Source organism: Cupressus sempervirens, chromosome 7 (genome assembly GCF_028749045.1).
Source record: "Cupressus sempervirens isolate cs-2001-9-10 chromosome 7, ASM2874904v1, whole genome shotgun sequence".
Taxonomy (NCBI): Eukaryota; Viridiplantae; Streptophyta; class Pinopsida; order Cupressales; family Cupressaceae; genus Cupressus; species Cupressus sempervirens.
The window spans coordinates 806915515-806938442 of NC_143124.1; the positions used below are offsets into that span (position 1 = coordinate 806915515).

A 22928-nucleotide genomic window follows, 5' to 3' on the forward strand; every position below is an offset into this window, starting at 1 on the left:
GATTGCAAGCCTGATTGTGAAAGTGCAATTAAATCCTGCAACCAAATCATTAAAATATATGCAACTTTCTTACCTACTTTTTCATCCCTTCTACAACATCTTCAAACAAATCCCTGGGTGGTGAACCAGATGTATTTGAAGCAGGCTCTTTGCTTTATGATCCTCCAGTTCTTTGCTTTATCAAAGAACTGGAGTATCATAAAGCAAAGAGCTTGCTTCAAATGAAGTGTGTCTTTGCTGTAAGCAAGCCAGTTGCTTTATGATCCTCCAGCAATCTTCAAAATTCATCTCGGTTTTTACGTTCTTTTTGGCACAGTTCTTCCTGCATTTAAAAATATTCAAGTCATTCCAATATACAAAAATAAGACAGATGAAAACTATGGAAGCACACTACTCTCTCATTCTAGACAACCTTTTGAATCATTTGTACTTCTTCCTCCTCCAAATCAGATATAACATGTCAAAATTTTAGGATGTTCTTAGGTCATTAGGTATGACAGCTTTTGGAAAGATAAGATGCCTGTAATCGAAGCCATTGTCCACATAATGATAGCAAACTATTCATCAATCAAGATAAAAACCAAACAGCTTTCCAAACACAAGCATTTCACAACTATGCCATCTCCAGCGTGCCTTCCAAATTCGAGTACAACAATATGGGTTCTAAGATTACACCAAAAGCAGGTCCAAAGAGAAAGTCAAATAAATTCACAGGTTAACATGTGTATTCAACACAAGATCACAATTTCCTACAGGCAAGACTTTAAGATAGAAAAAAAAGAATGTGAATTTGAGATTTGCTCGGATACCTTGCAAAGTCATTACAATTTTAGAGATTCCTGACTTCAGAATTCATAAAAGAAATGGAATAATGTTTTAAGGAAGATCAATTGGGGTTATAAAACCCAAGCATAAAATTGAGGAATAGGACAAAGAATGAAATGTCATTAGTTTATCAATCTAATTTCGTGTTCATGTTTTCTGCTCACCATAACCTTCCTACCCATCTCAAATATTATAATGTGAGCAAATGCCAAAAACTCACCTTGGTTGAGTGACTTGTCCACCCTCTTGATTCCCTCCACTGTTGAAAGAACTAAAATATATCAACAAATTAAGTGTTAGTGAAACTACTTGAACAAATGAAAGGGAAAAGTTAACAAATTTTGTACAATCTAAGGGATTTATAGTGAATTAAGTAGACTTCGAGATCATTTGATTTCTAACATATGATAATAGATCACACTATTGAAACATTGATATAACAAGCATACAATATATTGAAAAATAACAACAAAAAGTATTACATATTGTAAAAACAATAATATGTACCAGAGATGCAAGGGGTGAGGACGCCATCTCCTATAACCATACAAGTCCCCACAAGGGCTAGTATTAACAAACATCTCTTGGCAAAGTTACTTTTTTCAAGAGCTTCCTTTATCCTAATGGCTCTATTGGGTTGTCTACTTGCAACTTCAAGTGTATATGAGGAGAGTTTCTTGTCTTCTTCCTGGTGATTGGGTATCATGCTGACATTTGCATGGCAGCAAATCAAAGAATAAAGAGAAAACATTCCACCTACAAAAGAAACCGTCCCTTTAAACTTAGAACACATGTTTTCACATCAAAAAGATCAAACTTTGACCTAAAAACAAAGTGAAACTAGAGCTGTTATAATCTTACCATCTCCATTATCATTGGCCCACAATACAATGAAGACGTATTTGATGAGGGGCAAAAGAGTGAGAGAATATATGATCAAAGACAAAGCCCCAAGAACGTCATGAGGATGTTTGATGCCATCAGGAAAAGTACTCACATACACATAAAGTGGTGATGTTCCTATGTCCCCATAAACCACACCAATACTCTGAAACGCCAATTGCACAATTGCAGCCATGCTCAACATCTGAGAAACAGGATTTGTTATAAAGCGATGTTAGAATAGTTACTAAAATGGTCATAAATTATGTTGTTATAGTAAAAGAATACTTTAACTTAAGAGAAAAAAAACTATACATTATTAAAACATGATATCATGCTTTAAAAACTAAAAAGGTACCTGTAACGAAGAACTTCATTTCGACTTGCTAATTGGTTGTCACTATTAACTATAAGCTTATCTTTAAAGTTTGAGCTTCACTTGGTTTCAAGAATAGTTAAATATTCTCTACTTAATAGGGCCTACCACGTGAAGGTGGAAGCTCATTTACCCCCCCCTCCTAACATCACTCTAAATTCCCCATTAACATTTAATAACATTCAATTCATCCATTTTTGAAATAGAGCATTCAATCATTATAATCACATGATAACATTCATTAACACATAAAATTCATAAACACGCAACATTCACGAATAATTCATTAACACGCAACATTCAAGAGTAAGTCATTCATGAATAATTCATTAACACAATATTCGTTAACAATATTCAAGAGTAAGTCATTCATGAATAATCATCTCTTTTTTGCTTTCTTGCCATTTCTTTTTTTCATAAAATTTCTAAGAGGAATATCAATGTCCTCGTTAGGATCCCCCTCCTCTACTGGTTCTAACACATGTCTCCTCCTCATCCATTCAAGAACACCATGAGGCCGCTGTACCAAAGGGGGGTCTGTTGCAATAACAAGTACTTCATGAGGTTAAATTCCCACCATTTTATATTAGTGAATTATGAGTTTTTATTTAAGTAAAAGAACTATAAATCAAAAAATTAATTTAAAAGAACAAAACATAGATTTTCTTTACCTGAATGTGCCACATGATCTACCTGTTGATCAGTTTGAACATCCTCTGGCACTCGTTCAGCACGACATGATTCTATATCCTCAACACAAAAAGGTTACACCAAGTTCAATTAAAGATGTTAAATTGTATTAATAATTACATAATTAGTTTTAAATAACAAATGAGCACCTCCATCGACGGTACGATGCACATCAGGGGCTTCATGATGTTGTGTATGATCTATGTCAGGATTAACAGGCTGCATTGCAATGTCATGCACATTATTATCAAATGAATTGTTGCTCAAGTATTCAATTTCTAATATATTTTTTGGCATATTTACCTGTGCACATGATGCAGGAGACTGTTCGGTTGGGGCAATGGAAGCTTGCCATAGGCGTTCAACCACCGCTGCATAGCCTTGCTTGAAGGCAATTTTTTTGTGTTCTTCTATGGCCTCCAGATTAAAATCAACGCCCTGCATTTTTTTATTAATTAACAAAATTATTTTCATTTTATAAATAATTTTTCTTTGCAATTCATTTATTGCTACTTACAACGCGTGCTTTGATTTTCGAATATCCCCCAGAGCCAAGTTTGTGCTGCCAAACCTTTTCCAGCCTCACCTTTGTTGCCTTTGATGTGTCGTGCAACCTATGAAAAGTTTGAAATATGTTAGATGATATAAAGAGAATACTAGAATCATTGTGGAAACATTTACTTCACTTGGGTTTGATGTTTTTGGAGGAAAAAATGCGCCATATGTATGGGTTCGATTTCTTGGTCAAAATTCATGGGATATTTTTACTGAGATCCTTGAGAAAGAACATATAGTTACAACTCCAAGAAGTGGGTTTGGACCCACAGGTGAAGGTTTTATAAGGGTAAGTGCCTTTGGTCACAGAGAGAACATATTAGAAGCTTCATTTGTCAATATATCTTCATTTGTCAATATATCTTATGTAGGATTTATGCCCAGATTGAGATTGATATTTATAAGCAATTGTGTCAGCATATGAATTACATACCTTTCATATTTACAATAACAAAATTTAAATACCAAAATTGAGGATTATGTGTGGTAGTATGTTGGAGAAATAACTCCTATTTTAGGGATTTTGACAAAACAGCATAGCGAGAAATATTGAATTCAAAAGGGTGAGAATGTGAAGGAACAAGAGGTGCAGGTGAAGGTTCAAATCACATGAAAAGTCATTTGTACACACTGTGATTTTTTTTGTACATTATGTTGTATTTTAAGAGTGCTCCCCCAAGGTAGATGTGTTAGGCTTGGTACTTTGTCTCTTTACCTCACTGATATATGTGTTTGAATTAGTCTACACACAAATAATTAACGTGTTACCAAAGCTGATACGCCTTTTGTGAGCTTGCAAAGAGCTAAGGAACGGAAGAGAAAGATTGGAAGCAGGGTGATATCAGGAAAAATCTCTTAATGAGTTTCCATCTTTACAGTTTCCACAGGAGAAAAAGTAGGGATTCCCTAAAAAGGATAATCTATTGGTTGGGTATAGACACATAATCCATGTGATCAAAGGTTCAGCAGCAACGGAAAATACTAAAAAAGAAGAATGGATTTTAGATGTGGTGGAAATGCTCAGCTTTAAATTCTTTAGGATTATCATACTACATTGTTATCTGAAGATAGAGATTAGAGTTTTTGATGCTTTACACTTAAATCTGATGTATAGTGTATATGCACTTCTTTTTTGATATGCAACAAAGCACAAAATGGAATTGATGACAGTATAAAATAACAATCACTAATGACAACATTATATACTGTTATCATAGTTAACATAATACTACAAAATATGGGATTTGATATCTTCAATGATGGATTTCATCAGGATTTACATGCAGATTAAGTGCAGATTTGATGCACACATGACCCAAAAGAAAACAGGGGATAGGAAACTCAAGATAGCGAGCAATTATTGTAAAAGAAAGGGAAAGTCAACAAGTATAGTGGTCAAGACGTTGCCTATTTTTATAACTCAAAATCTAACATGGTACATCATATCACAAGATTTAGTTGTCACAACTTTGAGTAGGAATTTCTTAGTTGAATTAGAGTTTGAGTTCAGCGAAGATAAAATTTGAGAAAAGAACCCATAGGAGACATAGGCTTTAAAATTTATCACTAAATATGAATAAAGGGCTTCATTTTGTCAATATATCTTATGTAGGATTTATGCCCAGATTGAGATTGAGATTTATAAGCAATTGTGTCAGCATATGACTTACATACCTTTCATCAATAGATAGATTAAATTGAGCTAGTTGAAATTGTTGATACTGAAGTTGAACCCTAAATTTTATCATTAATGTACTAGTAGTTAATACTATTGCATACCTTTTTGGATATTTTGGTGCACTTTCTTTTGGCGGACGTTGCCCTTTCTCATTTGCATCCAAAATGAACTCATTCCAGTCCCTCACTGAAACAAAGGGAGGACGCTCGTACTTCGGGTTGTGGATGAGGCTCTTTTTATATGTGTCCCTCACAACCTTAAGATGTCTGGCAGCTTTTTGTAACAATTTCTTACGATCAAAAATATTACTACCAAACTCATGCTCTATATCTTTGATGAGCTCATCTTTTAATTTTTGAGATTGGTAGTTCCACCTTTTAAGAAAAAACACAAAATTGTTAGATATAGCTAGTATAAGAAAAGACTCAAATGAAAGGAAAAATGTTGCACCAGTTAATGATATGAAAAAAAATAGTGTGATAAAATTAGTTCAGTTATGATGTATAGCAACCTAGTACGTATGGTGGGCCTGAATCTTCACAGTGTGAGGTCATAAAGCCTCCTATAAAATGTATCATTTCCTGCAAAAAATGTCATGGGATAATTAATAGTAAAAACCATTAAAATGAATCATATGAAAGAAGACTCCCACTTTTGGTTCTCTGTAGAAAAAATAGTTAGTATCTTCTACTCAAAGCATGAAATTGCAATGTACCAAATTATTAAACTAGAGAATTACTGGTATAGACAAAAGGTCATTGATAATTCAGATGATCCTACCAAACCCCTAATAAAAAGGAATTCTAGAATAATTAAACAACTTGCACAATATGACACACTAAAGGTCATGAGGCATCACTCCACATCAAAAGCCCTTGCATTCACCACTTCCTATCATGTTTACATCTTGCAAGAAAATCCTTATTACAATATAAAAAATAATTATTTAAAGTACCTGGAAGCTTAGGACATTTCAAAGGCATTAATTCATTATGGTTAATCAACAACGATGTCTCCATAGATCCTGTGCTAGAAACACGGGTAGCTCCAGGAAATGATGGTGAATTATCACCAATAGATGTACTATGATCCGCATTTGGCGACGTACCAGACGGTGCATCTCCTACCACAAAAAAAACAATACACTATGTGATGCATCCCAAGATTAAAGTACATATTATCAACTCATAATTAACACAAAACCAAATATAGAAAAACAAGGATTTACCAGCTGGATGTCCCCTTGTTGCCGACATTGCAGTCGGCACTCTCGTATGGGCATCCGTCAACCTCGTAGGAGTCTCCTGCACTAGATGACTTGAACAATACATTGTTAGCAAAGACATTCTGAAATAATAAAAGTAAGAGTTAAGAAGTTTTGAATGTTCGAAATAAAAAATTCCTTCTAACTTGTCAACTAAAAGATTATTTTACCAATGGCAGCCAGAACTTTGCTACTACCGCCCTCACCGCATTGTCCTTGACCACGTTCTGGATCAATTCCCAAAAATTCCTGTATAACAAGAATTTAGTAGTTAAAGTTTCTTACAACTCTTTAAAAAAATTGCATCAATAAAATATTTTTGCACATATTACATATTTGACTTCTCAACATAAAATATTATAAAATATAAATCTTTATTGAACTTTTGTTATAACTAAATATTCATTGGAGCTTACTTCATAACGTTGAGCTTGCGCTTTCAATTCTGATAGCCTCTTCCTCATCTCCTCGGGTTCCATATTTGCCTCATCCAAAATTTTCATTGCTTCTAAATTAATTTGCCTAATTTATTTTTTCAACATTTTTATAAAATTGGGAGTATCAGCAATATTGGCCTCATTAAAATGCATAGCTAGTGGCTCGGTAGTCACTGCTACTACTTTACCCTTATCCTGAACATCAAATTGTGAGAGGAATATCAGTAAAACTATCATAAAAACTCAAAAACCGTAAATAAAATAACGTAATAATATAACATTTTTCAACTATCTAATTTGTACAATTTCAAAAAGGTTTACACTCGCTGAAGAAGGGGTGGGAGTAGCATCCTTTTGACCTCTATCATCTGTCAGATCCATATCATCCTGTCACAAAGATTAAACATAAAAAATTCAGCTAACTGAAAGCAATAGATAGCAAAAAAAACTTATTAACAAAATGGTAAATAGTACTTACAGCCCTCATGATAGTAACATTGTTTGTATCTATGCGATTTAAATGGTAATCAATTAGTAGTTCTTCCCCTGTACTTATTGATTTTATTGCACAAACAAAAACTTCATTCCCCTCACGCGCCTCAAATATGAAATTGGGTTGCTTACTAGTTGAAGCAGGTCGCGTACTATTTATAAAACCTGCAATATTACTTATTTCTTTTGGTCTCCCATCAATGTACATAGAAAATCTTTTACTTTGATCATTTTCTTTCTGTTGTATATAATTAGCTGATACCCCATACCCACGCATACTTTTTTTTTATCGAACAATTTGCATCCAATCATTGTAATTGTAACATGGACCGACATACTTTAACAATTTGACAACTTTTTTGTAACATACCTTTATCCCATCCATGGAAAATAGGCCCAAACCATGTAATGAGGATGGAGCAATGCGATATATCCTCTCATTAACACAAAAATCTATGTTAATTGGAGGTAGCTCATTGGGTATCCATTCTTTCTCAAGGTGTGAGTACCGAAAGGGCACCTTGATGTCGCCTTTGGTCTCATCATCATAAGAACATGACCCCCCATTAGCAAGGAAAAATTGCATGCATTTATCAATTTTTTTCTATTCTTTTGACCTCTAGTTGATCTCTCTCTTTTAGCCGTACTACCTGTAGAGCTTTCATCTACCATTTCCTCATTTCCCTCATTTGATGTAGATAGATCTGACAAGTACCTATTTGGTGGGTCCTGCAATCCATCAAATGGAAAGTGAAAGTGACATAAATAAAATGTAGTAAGTTGAAAGTGATTATACAATTATATTTCTATACAGACCTTCTTCGTCTATAAATACATTATATGATTATATAATTTCTATTTATAACATATGTGCTCAATGATAAACAAGAAGAATATAAGAAAATTATGTCTATTTATTGACTTATACCTGTTGATCCATGTCACTGTGCACAATCCACGCCAAACGGGTCAAATCTCATGTAGTCAATTGACTGTTTGCAAAAAGGGTGAAAATCAGACACAATATAAACATTGGTAATTATAAATAACCTATGTTGTAATCATTAGAAATGAACACAATAAATATGTAATCAAATTTCCTGAATATGTTAATCATTTACCTTAAGTTAGCTAAAAATTACATGATACACGTTTGCTACAAATAACTTAGAAGACAACATGAACAATAGGCAACATCGCAAACATGTCAACAGAAGGGGTGATGATGTACCTGTAGTCAATTGACTGTTTGCAAAAAGGGTCATAATCAGACACAACATAAACATTGGTAACTATAAATATGTTGTAATCATTAGAAATGAACACAATAAATATATAATCAAATTTCCTGCATATGTTAATAATTTATCTTAAGTTCACTAAAAATTACATGATACGTGTATGCTACAAATAACTTAGAAGACAACATGAACAATATGCAACATCATAAACATGAACAAATTTAACAGTAACAGATTTCCACAATCCATTTGTAAAGTACTAAGTTTTCTAGATTTGATTGTGTTTGTTTATTTCATCAACGTTTCGGATCACACTACATGATCCATCATCAGGATAAGAAAGTGCAGGGTAGTAAGATATGCAGACTGGACCTTTCTCAAGAATTATAAGAAGAGAAGGGGGAAGCTCGTAAAACCATGCAATGCTAAAAAATAGAAAAAATAGCAAAAAGGTACACCCACCAAAAAGTATAAGAAAGAAGAAAAAATGAAAGAAAAAGGTTTAAAAGAAGGAAACTAAATAGAAAAAATAGCTACATATATATAGAAACAACAATTAAAATATATCCTGCCTATATATATATATATATATATATATATATATATATATATATATATATATATATATATATATATATATATATATATATATATATATATATATATATATATATATATATATATATAAGTATAATAGCTATTAATATATTGGCTATTATATAATAAAATAGCTATATGAGTAATGTATAGCTATGTAACCACTTACAATAGCTAATGGATCAAAATATAGCTATATACAAGAAAAATACGATATACTATAAATGAAATATATAAATAAATAAGATATATGTATATCTAGGATATATATGCCAATATATATATATATGTATATATGCGAAATAAGTAAAATATACAAGACATATATATATATATATATATATAAAGGGCTGAAAAAAAAAAACAACAAACTATATGTACACCATTTTTATGAATACAGGAAAATGAAAATGACCAAAACTAAATAGAGAAATGAATAAAAATAAATAAGAAGGAGGAAAATGCCATGCATGTAGGGATAAAGGAGAAAATTCTTACTTGCTTAGTAGACTAGATAACAAGGAAAGAACAGAAGAATCGGTAGGAGGACGCACAAAAAAGAAAGGAGAAAACCACGTGAAAAATAAACAACACTAGAGACAAAAGGACACTAAAATAAAAGAAACCACGGTGCCTAAGCACAAAACCCACTCACAAGAAAGAAGCAAGAAGTGTGCCCGGGAGAGAGAGAGAGAGAGAGAGAGAGAGAGATAGAACACTGCCCACCATGGAAGAAGAAACAAGCACCAAGAAGGAAAGAGGAGAAGAGAGGGGGGAAAAAGAGAAGGAGAAGAGGAAACCACGAAACAAAAGAACTAGAAGAGCAAGCAAGAAGGGAAACCGAGAAAGCATCAAGGGTGGTGGAGTCTGTTGAGTGTGCTCGAATGGAGGTTGTCAAGGGTATTTTTATTCATTTCTCTATTTAGTTTTGGTCATTTTCATTTTCCTGTATTCATAAAAATGGTGTACATATAGTTTGTTGTTTTTTTTCAGCCCTTTATATATATATATATATATATATATATATGTCTTGTATATTTTACTTATTTCGCATATATACATATATATATATATATTGGCATATATATCCTAGATATACATATATCTTATTTATTTATATATTTCATTTATAGTATATCGTATTTTTCTTGTATATAGCTATATTTTGATCCATTAGCTATTGTAAGTGGTTACATAGCTATACATTACTCATATAGCTATTTTATTATATAATAGCCAATATATTAATAGCTATTATACTTATATATATATATATATATATATATATATATATATATATATATATATATATATATATATATATATATATATATATAGGCAGGATATATTTTAATTGTTGTTTCTATATATATGTAGCTATTTTTTCTGTTTAGTTTCCTTCTTTTTTAAACCTTTTTCTTTCATTTTTTCTTCTTTCTTATACTTTTTGGTGGGTGTACCTTTTTGCTATTTTTTCTATTTTTTAGCATTGCATGGTTTTACGAGCTCCCCCCTTCTCTTCTTATAATTCTTGAGAAAGGTCCAATCTGCATATCTTACTACCCTGCACTTTCTTATCCTGATGATGGATCATGTAGTGTAATCCGAAACGTTGATGAAATAAACAAACACAATCAAATCCAAAAAACTTAGTACTTTATGAACAAATTTACCTTATATATGGAATGCAAGATCGTCAACAGAAGGGGTGACGACGTTTGTAGTCATTGATTTTCTTCTTCTTCTTCTTCTTCTTCTTCATCATCATCAACATCATCATCATCGCCATCATCACCATCATCATCACCATCATCACCATCGCCATCATCATCATCATCACCATCATCATCATCATCATCACCATCACTATCACCATCATCGTCATCACCATCATCTTGATCTTCATCATCTGCTTCTTCATCATCTTCAATAGCTTCTTCTTCCATAACATTATACTTTATTGGCCTTCCTCGTGGATCATGTCTAACAAAAAATGACCAACCCTGTTTATTTGGAACCTCTGAGTAAAACACTTTCTCACATTGGCTTGGAAGAACATAAGGCTCATCTCCAACTGGCTCAAACGACCTTGTATTGATCATTGTAAATCCATTATCATATTGAATAACTGTTCTATCTGGATCATTTTGATTTAGTCATAACATGTACCATTTGACGATGAATACAACTACTTTGAAGGTGTTAAATTCACACTCAATTATATCATCCAAGATGCCATAGTATTGATTTTGAGATTGTTGAGGATGTATGTCGCTTCTAGATGATATATTGGTGACCTCGAAAACTGCAATTATCCCAGAATCACAAGTTTTCTTTGTGTCATCCAACCTTTTTATGTGGAATTTTTGGCCATGATAGTACATAGCTTTGTGGTGCTTGACCTGCATTTTTTGAAGTCTGTGTAAATTATTTGCATCATGAGTTGATACGAAACATATGTCAAGTTATGATCATTAATAAATTTCTATGTACCTCTCCACCTCTTAAAGTATTTACTAGATCAACTACCATCGGCATAACATTGGAATCTCCATTACGATGAGCTTCTGTAACCAATGAAGCAACACCTTCCCATGTTAATGAGCAACCATTTTGTTGACATCATTCAATCCATTCCATCATCCAATCAAGATTGTCCGCAATATACAAATGTATTGCATCCAACTCTCGACCACCTGTTTCAAATAAATACGCCAATTAAAAATAACTTATATTGAAGATTTATATGAATTAATTAACTACAATAAAATCTTAGATTTACCTCTCACTTTCCTCGATCTACCTTTGCCCATCAAGTACTCCCCTTCAAATTTGTTGATTGAGTTGGGATCCCAAATACGATCTACATGGATGTTTGCTGCAAACTTAGGAAGATATTCAGTAATGTACACCATGGTCTGGTATACCATATATCCCTCCACCATAGAACCCTTGGGATGTGCTCTCTATCGAACCAAGCCTTTCAAAAATTTCAAGTGCCTCTCAACCATCCACATTGACCTGGTTGGTACAGGTCCACACAATTCAATCTCCTCAACTTGATGTATGAGGTAGTGTTCTTGTGCATTGAAAAAACTTGGAGGTAGACACTTTTGCATTTCACACATCAGAAGATAAATTTTTCTCTTCCAATATTTTATATCTTCTTTATTGATTTCTTTAGATGACAACCACCTCATGTATTTTTCAAGATCATATATAACTTGTCTGACATTGTTGGCAAAGTGGTGTGGGAGAGATAGAGGTAGAACGTACTGCAATATTTGTAAAATGATCTTGTCAATATTTTATAAAAGAATGCAATTGAAACTACATGCAGTATATAAATATATAGTGAATACAAAATAACATGAATTACCTTAATAAATGTATGCCAATCGTGTGTTTTCAACCCTGGCCCAAATTCACTTTTATTTGATATGACATTGTTTATGTTCGCAGCAAATCCTATGGGAAATCGTATTTTTTTTATGACTTCTTTTATAGCATTTCTCTGCTGCTCTAACAATAACCAACTAAGGGCACTTGTATCAATCCGGTCTCCATTGTTATTTGGTCGAATACCATTTTTCATTGCATGGTTGGATTCTTCAATGTCACTACAAGTTTTGACAATTTGATCTTTGTCACGCCTTCCATCCAAGATTTTCCATAATGTCTTTGCTACATTATTTTCAATATGCATAGGATCAAACAAATGCACAATTGGGAGTTGCTCGTAGTATGACAACCTAGTAAATTGTGTAGGATAAATTTTTAGTCCTTTTGGAAGTTGGACATTGATGTCTTGATGACCTTCACAACCATCAATCACATCATTAGTAAACAAAACACAATATCGAAATATAAATTTGAAACAAAAAGCATCAAATGGAATGACATTAGCTCGATGATTTATTTTATTGTATACCAACTTCCATAGGCAAGGTGTCATTCTCTATGGCTTTGATGTAGTCTCTTCTAGACCATTGAAAAGATGTTTTTCGATAATTCGGTACTTATGATTTCTGTGCAGAAAGTGTCTATTCTCATCAAACACCTGCTTTCTTAAACTTTTTGAATGACGAGATTTCGTCTTTGGACCACAAACTGTACATGCAAATTTACCCTTTGTCTGAAGACCTACAAGATCGTGTATAATTGGACTAAATGTGTTAACTTTGACATACCAAAAAAGAGGTGTAAAGAAGAGAACATACCACAAAAATGTGTTAGCCCAGGGGCATCGTGTATTGTCCATACAAGCATTGCATAAAATTGAAATTGTCTTTGTCCTATTGGTCTACAAATGTCATACATAGTAACCCCATTCCATAACACCACCAACTCGTCGATAAGGGGTTCAATAAATACGTTGATATCTTTGACTTGGTACTTACCTAGTTGAATGAGCAAAAACATTACATAATTATTTTGACCATTTGATGGATTAGTAATAATAAATTAATTTAGATGACCACTAAATCAAAAAATACCTGGAACAATCAGTGTCAACATTATGTGCTCTCTCTTTATGGACAACCAAGGAGGTATGTTATTGTTGATAACAAAAATAGGCCACACTGAGTAAGTAGATCTCATCTCTCCATAAGGATTGACACCATCTGCTGCCAATGAAAGCTTGAGATTACGAGGTTCTTCTTTAAAATGTGGCCATTTTCCCTCTATTTCCTTAAATGCTGAACCATCTGTAGGCATTCGCATAATGTCATCTTGACTTCTATTGTGTGCATGGTAATCCATAAATTGTGCCAAGCTATTGCACTTGAATAATCGTTACAGATGTGGAATAATGGGAATATGCCGAAGAACCTTGCGAGGCACCTTTTTTGTTAATTGATCTGATTGATGTCTACTGATATGACAAGTAGGGCATTGTGTTTCAAATTCATGCTATTTATAATATATAATATGATCGTTCGGACATGCATCTATTGTTTGATACTCCATTCCAATATCTTTCATGATGGAAAATAATTCTCGATATGAGCGAGGTAGAATGTTTGATGGTGGTAACAAACACTCACCTATCAACCTACAACCAAAAATATAATTTCTTAATTTAAAGAATATTAATTGCTACATGAACCCAATGTTAATTGTAAGGGAACTACGAGTAAAATAATAAAAGAAGATGGCATACCTTAACATACGTGTCATTGCTACATTGGATAAACCATTCATTACCTTCAAGTTCACCAATAGCAATACAGTGGCAAGAAGAGTTGTTTTGGAGCCTTCATATAGGGGCTGCTCTGCCTTCTCAAGTAAAGGTACATCAAACACTGCATCACCATCACCATCATCATCATCATCATTATCATCTTGATCATCGTGATCATTTTGATCATCCTGATCTTCTTCCATGGTATCATTACCTTCTACTTCAATATTCACACCTCCACATTCCCTCGTTTGGAAATCTGCATCCTCCGAATTGTCATGGTCCATAACATGAAACTCAGGGATGTTGACCTATATGAAAATGATGACCTTATATTAACCATGACCATGATGTCATCATCAAATCATGTCTCATGTAATTTATAAACTATTAAAATACATACCAATGGGCGATACTCGTTTCCCCCTTCAATGTGACCATGTTGCCTACAATGTTGCTCAGTTGTTGTGATTAAATATCTTTGAGTCTTTAAGCCCTTACACATTTTTCAAGGACAATAACATTTTCCATCACCTTTTCTTTTTAAGTTAGACCGCAGTCTAGCAATTGCCTCCCTATTTTTTTGTGCATTGATATCGTCAGACATGGTCTTTCTTGAATGGAATGACTTGTTGGTGGAAGAAGGATTATTTGTTTACAACTTGCAAATGGAGTAGTAAGAGGAAGACACATATAAAAAGGAGTTAGGTCTCTAAACCAAGTAGGAGTTAGGACATGCTAGAGTGGGGTCAGCCCAAGATATTTTGGAATCTTGAAGAACCTAGTAAAGGGTATCTGGAAAGGTGAAAATAAACAAGTATTTTTACAGCTACAAAGGAGGAATCGAGAGCATTATAAATAATGAAGAAGAAACTTAAATCCATACAACTTCACCTCTATTTACAATTTGACCTTTTTGCAAGTGAAATATGACAATATACAAAATTTCCAATCACATTTTCACTTAAAAAAGAACACCAAATATACCTTTTCTACAATATCTTCTTCAAATTCTTCGCTATCAGATTCTTCAGAACTGTAAGCTCCTGTGCAGAAAAAAGATGAGATGTACTAAGTAATTTTTTATGGGCAATATTTAAACAAATTGACTATCAAAAAAACAATTTATGAAATTCAGTTGCTTTATTATGTACTGAAGACTTGGCAAGATGTTCCCAAGTCTATCTATAGAATGCCTATCTGCATGGTTGTTTGCAAATAGTCTAGTATGGTGCAGATTTTGAACAACAACAAATGTCACTGGGGCCTTAAATTCATTGACTGTGATTTTAAGAAAAATCTATGATGAGACTTATCTTTCAGATGCATGATCAGAAATGATTTCCACATTGAAAAGTTTTATGAGAATTCCTAAGTTCAACAGCTATGTCTTTTCTAGGGCTTATATCATCTCTTTTTTTGAGCTTATGCAAGTGACAAAGTATGAGAAGGGTAGACTTTAGCAATGGCTATTGCTTTTGTTATTATTCCATTGTTTATTATTTTTTTTATCTCATATCTATGTTTATTTTACATTTTTTCATTTCCACGTAAGTTGTGGCCTGAGGGGCCACACCTTTTTATATTGATTTAAGAAAAAAGATCACACATAAGGGTGCATCTATAGCTAACTACTTAACATCTAGAATCATATTAACAAAAAGGTTCATATTCATTCTCAAACATATTAAATTGCACATCAGCATAGCCACCAGGGCTAGCCTCCAAGAGCAATCTAGAAAATTTCCAGTATTCAGAAGGGTGACAAGAATCATAGTCCATCTTGCAAAAATAATTTTCCAGACTGATACACAGGCTTTCTCAAGAGTATAGAGAATAGCCCAAGCTTCCATCTAATTTTTAGAATCAGTACTTAAGGAAGTAGAAAAGAAAAACTAAACAGGGCTTAAAGTTCCACTAATAGTACCACCCATCCTTGTTGGACGTGGATTACTCCTTCAAAACCCATCTATATTGATTTTGAGGAAATCATTTGGGAGGGGAGACACTAACCTAAATGGTTCACTTTCTTGACTTGCTAAACTCTGGGACCAAACCTATTTTGTGAAGAAACAGAAAAGAATTGATCCAAGTGATTAGCAATGTGGAGATCCAAATGAACAGTTGACTGAGATAGCTCTTGTTTCGACAGACCACCCTCTCATGAAATCTCATTCATATTATAATCTTGCACGATCTTATCATAGCAAAGGTGATTATGAAATTGCTGGCCGCTACTACTATTTGGCACCCTCAAATTACATGTTACGCTTTGATGTTGGTGTTGCCATTCAGAAGTTTTCAACTTCAACACTTCAAAAGCAAAAACGTACTGCTGATGAGGTTATGAAAATGTCACCTATGCAAATAAATGTTACTTATACAAATGTCTATTATGACATCTTGTACATATGTTACTTATTCTAGTGTCACTTAATCAGTATCGCTTTTAAAATTTGTAAAACTAATATTGTTCTTCAAACTTACTCTTTTGTTGGTTTAGAGTCAACAATTTATTTTTTTAAATTAAATATTTAAATTTATATTGGAAAAGGTAGAAATGAATACTTATTGATTTAACTCAATTTATAATTGTTATTTAAATATTTCTTAAAATAACATAATCCTTAATCTTTTTTTAATTCTCTTCCAACTATCTCTATTTAGTGCCTACCATGTTTATGTGCATGTTTTTTATGTGTTTTGGATAATAAGTCTAATTTAATTTGTCTATGGACTAAGACCTTAAATAATTGAGCTTCTCTTTGTTTTGTGAAAACTATAGCATTCTCTACTTAACAGGGCCAACCACGTGAAGGTGGAAGCTCATCATGGCCCCTCCTAGGAGTCTCTTATGACCCTTTACAACATTTTAAGAGCTCTAAGATTTATTCTTAGGGATCATAAATGGTCGTAAAGGGTCATAAGAGATCTTAGGACACAACAACTAAGAAATATAATTGTAAGCATCATGGTCACATTTTTTTGGAATCAATGTAATTGAGTTGTATACCCAAGCAACAAAGTGCATCTAGAAAATGAAACTACAACCTATTGGGATTGAGACAAACCTTATAAAACAAAAGCAGCTAGGAATGATCGCTTGCCAATATCTGTTAAATAGATTTGTGGGAGGACCTTCTATTCATGACCTACACCTTGTATTCATGAGCTAGGAATGATCACTTGCCAACAGTTGTTGAATACATTTGTTGGAGGACCTTGTGTTCATGAGCTACAGATGTATTCAACAACTGTTGGCAAGCGATCATTCTTACAGATGAATTAGACTTGGAATCGAAGGTGTGGAAGTTGCTTTGCATTGCTTCGGTACACAACCCAATTATGTTTCCAAAAAAATGTGACCATGATGCCTAAAATTATGTTTCTTAGCTATTGTGAAATCTACATATTTGATAGGAGAAGCATTTGAAGTTTATGTTGTGAATCCACTAAATAGGGTCAAGATTTGATTTGGGAATGTTGGTCAAATGATCTGAGAGAAAGAATGGACAGACAGATGGAGAAAGAGAGATAATACAAGTGGTAGAAAGAGTCATGCCATTTGCAGGATGCCACCATCCTTTTGGTAGATCAAAAGAAAACATGGTAAGGACTATAATACACATTGTCCTCAAGAATATTATCTAGGAGTCTTTTTATCACTTGTATTATCTCTCTCTCCATCTGTCTCTCAAATCATTAGACCATACTATTTAATCTTGCCAAGCTGTTTGAACAGCTACATGACACTGAAAAAGCAAATCTTTTGTACAGGCTAATATTGTTCAAGTTTCCTGATTATGTGGATGCATATCTACGACTTGCAGCCATGGCCCAGGCTCGAAATGAGATCCAACTAAGCCTAGAATTTATTGGGGAGGCACTTAAGGTGGATAAAACCTCAGTAAAAGCAATTACCATGCTTGGCAACCTGGAACTGAAAACAGATGACTGGCTTAAAGCAAAAGAAACAATTCAAGCTGCACAAAATGTATCAGATGGTAAGGATGCTTATGCTGATATTAATTCTCTTGGAAATTGGAATTATTTTGCAGCTTCACGCAATGAGAAGAAGGATCTAGATGCGGAGGGAATACATCTTGATAAGGCTAGGGAACTGTATTGTAAAGTGTTGGCTCAAAGACCTAGAAATGTCTATGTTGCAAATGGGGCAGGCATTGTGCTAGCCGAAAGGGGTCATTTTGATATTGCAAAGGAAATTTTCACACAGGTTCAAGAAGCTACAATAGAAAACATCTTTGTTCAAATGCCTGATGTGTGGTTAAATCTAGCACATGTTTACTTTGCACAAGGACAGTTTGGGCTTGCAGTGAAAATGTATCAAAATTGTTTGAGGAAATTCTATTTTGGCACTGACACCCAAATTTTATTATATTTAGCTCGATCACATTATGAAGCAGAACAGTGGCAAGATTGTAAAAGAACATTATTAAGAGCAGTACATTTGGCACCCTCAAATTACATGTTACGCTTTAATGTTGGTGTTGCCATGCAGAAGTTTTCAACTTCAACACTTCAAAAGCAAAAACGTACTGCTGATGAGGTTCATCAAGCAATGTCTGAATTAAAGAATGTGCTCCATGTGTTTAGACAACTGTCAGTAGTGCCAAGCCCTCATACACATGGCTTTGATGAGAAGAAGATAGAGTTGCATGTGGACTACTGTAAACACTTGCTTGATGCTGCCAAAGTTCACAGAGAAGCAGCAGAACACGAAGAACAGCAAAGCCGTCAAAAGTTAGAAGTAGCACGCCAACTTCTCCTAGCTGATGAGGCAAAATGGAAAGCTGAGGAAGAACGAAGGATTATGATGGAAAGGAGAAAAAAAGAAGAAGAATTGCAGCGGGTGATGTAACAAGAGGAGCAATTTGAACGTGTGAAATAATTATGGAAGAGTAAGTGTAAGGACAGGGATGATGATGATGATGAGGCTGGTCAATCTGAAAAGAAAAGAAAGAAGGAAAAGAAGAAAAAGAAGAAGGATAAGGATCACAAGGCTTATGATTCTAATATGGAGGAACCTGATATTGCCATGGAAAATGAGGCAAATTATATGAATGATAAGGCAGAAGCTGATACGAAAAATGCCCAAGATCTTCTTGCAGCTGTAGGTCTAGAAGACTCTAATGACGGCGAGACAAATTCTCCAATTTCAGCAAAATCACGAAGGAGATGTGCATACACTGATTCTAAAGATGAAGAACCCTTACAAAAACAGAGTCTGAGAGAAGACAATACTTTTGATGATGATGTCTAGGCTTCCTGAGGATTAACTAAACAGATTCCAAGAGAAGATGATGCATAGAGTGATGATGGATAAGCTACCTAAACATTTAGTCAATCAAATATGTCGTGTCCCTTCCAAATCTGTTTGACATTGTTCCAAGTCAAAAACATCAATTGAATCATTTGTATAGAATCTTTTCTTTTTTTCTATTTATTGTTTTATATGGGCAACCTATTCTTGTCCTTATTCTAGAACATTTTCTGTGTTCTTCAATGTATATGCTTTATCTTCCTATCAGATTCTAGATTAGAAGAACACACAATTGAAAATAGATTATCTATTTTCTTGAGGTTTAACCTAACAGATTCCAAGATAAGATGATGCATACGATGACGATGGATAAGATACCTCAAAGTTTAGTCAATCAAATATGCTTTGTCCCCTCCAAATATGTTTGACGTAATTAAATGAGATATATTCAAAAGCCTCAAACGAATCATCTGTAGGGCATCTTTACATTTTTTCTGTTTATTGTTTTTATGGCAGCCTATACTTGTCCTTTTTTTATATCATTTTTTGCGTACTTCAATGTATATGCTTTATCTTCCTATCGGAGTAAAAAGTAGTTGGTGTTGTTGTTTCTATTAGTGTGAATTATGCAAAGTAGCCAATTGTGTTTGATAAGAAACTCAGTGTCAATTCAAATGACATCCATTTCAAAGGAAGAAGACCATAATCTATTTTTTCAAGCACTTCTTCTTGATGTGATAAATCGGTAGATATAAATAGAAACTAAACTTTGATCAAATTAGTACATATAGTTTGAACCTAGAAGACTTTTATCTAATTCATCAATTGTAGCAATATTAATCATACCATAATAGAATAATACTGAAAAAATTAATTACAAATTACAATTTTCATACCAGCACTTTTCATGGTGATCCACGAGAATCACCAAATGCATTGCAGAATAAAAATGTAAACATATTCATATTCTTCAAAAGTTTTCAATTGCTTCCATCTAATTAGTTTCACAATAAAAATTCTATGAATCCAAAGTTCTAAATCAGCAAGACAAAAGATTTTTAATAAAATGTATGAGTTAGAGCTTCCATCGAAGATTTAATTCTAACAATTAAGCAACATATATACATTCAGGTTTTATACAATAGAAAGAAGGCAAGTTTAGAAGGGGTTTAAGCTTCTATGTGCACGATCGTAGCAAGAATGAAAGAAATTTTGTTCATGTAGATTTAATTTTTTTTTGTCACTCACAGAGATAAGTCGGAGTCTTGTTTCAAAGTGTAATCCTGCAAGAAGGGGGGCCTAAAACATATGAGAAGAAGTAAAAGAGAACCACATATTGGAGATATTACATGCATAACTAAAAAGAAAAAAGTGTATGAGTTTTCAAACACTTGCAGACATACATGATAGTAACCAGACCCAAATAGCTATACTCATGAAATGCCAACAAAAATATCTAGTGAGAAGTCTCTAAGAAAATGAAACTTGATTTCTAACATCTGAGATACTTGTATGTGAGTTACAAATTGAAATCTTCTATAGGAAAAAAAGTTGGGTTCAACAATAATAACAAATTTTCAGAACCCCATGATTTTCTTCCAACTCCTACAATGAAGATGGAAGAATTATATGCAGAGAATAGAAAGGAAAAACATAACTTTTTCTATGGAGGAAATAACCCACTATATACCTTTAAAATGGTGAAGAATGCCCAAATGTTTAGTAGGAAAAGTCACGGATTCTACTCCAAACATAAAAATGAAATGCTACAGGAAGACGATAAGGGGTTTGTTATTATAAAGGTCTGAAAGCAACAGGATACCATAATCTCATTACTCAAACATAGTTACTTTCATATAAAAATTATGGAGAATATGGCGAAAAGCTCTAAACAATAGTGGCAAAATCATCCAAAAAAAATTCCAGGAAACCGCATGAAGGCTCAGTAAAAGAATCAGTGATTATGTTCAAACCCTAAGGAGAGGCTCTTTGTATTTGAAGTTTTCATATTCCAAAATATTGAATGATGAAAATGATTCGTTTAGGGTTGAAAAAACACAACATATATGCTCCTCAATTCCTTTTTCATAAATTTAGGAGTCTGAGTGCGTTGATGGGATTTTATTTTTTCCAAGTCCATGTTAATAACACAAACCGTGGGTGTTTAGTGGGGTCTTAATTTTATGTCCTTAGAAAATGCCTCAATTGCTAAGTGCACCCAGCTACACTCAAAGTTGATTAAAGGAGCAGACGAGCAGCTGAATACAAGAAAAATGCAGTGAAAGCCGCCCATACAACAAACAGAGAGGAAGCTTATTGAAGAGGTTCCCATCTCACGCATAGATTAAAGACAGAGAGTAGGCCAATGAAGAAATTCACGCAAGTGATAGAAAGTTGTGGCCATTGCGGGAGATTTCAAGGCGCCAACAAAGAGAAGCCACGTTAAGAATGTAGCAGGCGTTAAAAGGGAGAAACAAGCCAGCTAGGGGAGGCATTTTCGCAGCAAAGAGTAGCCAGCAGAAAGTTTAAACACCTTTGCTAAATGGGAAGTCAAAAAGAAGAGTAAAAACGCCCATAACATGAATGATCAATACATGGCAATAAGTCGCAACAAAGTTTAACGCACCCGTGCCCTTGTGCCCTTGTACCCTTTTCACGCAAATGTTGACACAGACGTGCCCTTGTGCCCTTTTTGCGCAAATGTTGACGCAAACTCGCAGCGCAAATGAAATGTGAATTACATTTTTGCCTTTTTTTTTTGTTTTATGCCGCCATTTTGGTCGCAATTCCGACCAAAGTAATTCGTCGCAATTGCGACCAACACGGGCTAGTTATTTAAAAAAAACAAAAATTTTCTTTATAACGTGACCAACCAAACCATTTTAAAAACTTGGTTGCAAATTTTGGTCACCATTTAGGGTTAAATCCACTAGTGACCTTTGCCCATTCAGGATAGGAAATGGGAAAGTATTTCTATGGACTTCATCACCGGGTTACCACGAGTGTAGGGAAAAGATTGCATCTATGTGATTGTTGACCGGCTGACAAAGTTTGCTCACTTCTTTGCTATTCCATCCACTTACACAGCATCACAGGTGGTTGATCTTTTCTTCAAAGAGGTATTCAGGTTACATGGGCTACCTAGTTTTATTGTCAGTGATCAAGATAGTAAATTTATGAGTACTTTTTGGCAGAAATTGTTTAGGTTATGTGGTACAGATCTTACACCTAGCACTAGTTATCATCCACAAACAGATGGGCAAATAGAGATTGTGAATAAATGGGTAGAAGGATATCTGAGGAACTATGTGACCACACAACAAAGGGCTTGGGTCAAATGGCTACATATGGGAGAGTACTGTTATAACACTACTTATCATATGTCCATCAAGATGACTCCATTCATGGCACTGTATGATTATGAA

General features: G+C 33.9%; 1 pseudogene; it reads left to right on the top strand.

Annotated features, from left to right (window-relative positions):
* Positions 1–16385: 16385 nt before the first annotated feature.
* LOC149549841 (protein CTR9 homolog pseudogene) lies at positions 16386–19503 on the top strand (annotated as a pseudogene).
* The last annotated feature ends 3425 nt before the right edge of the window (positions 19504–22928 follow it).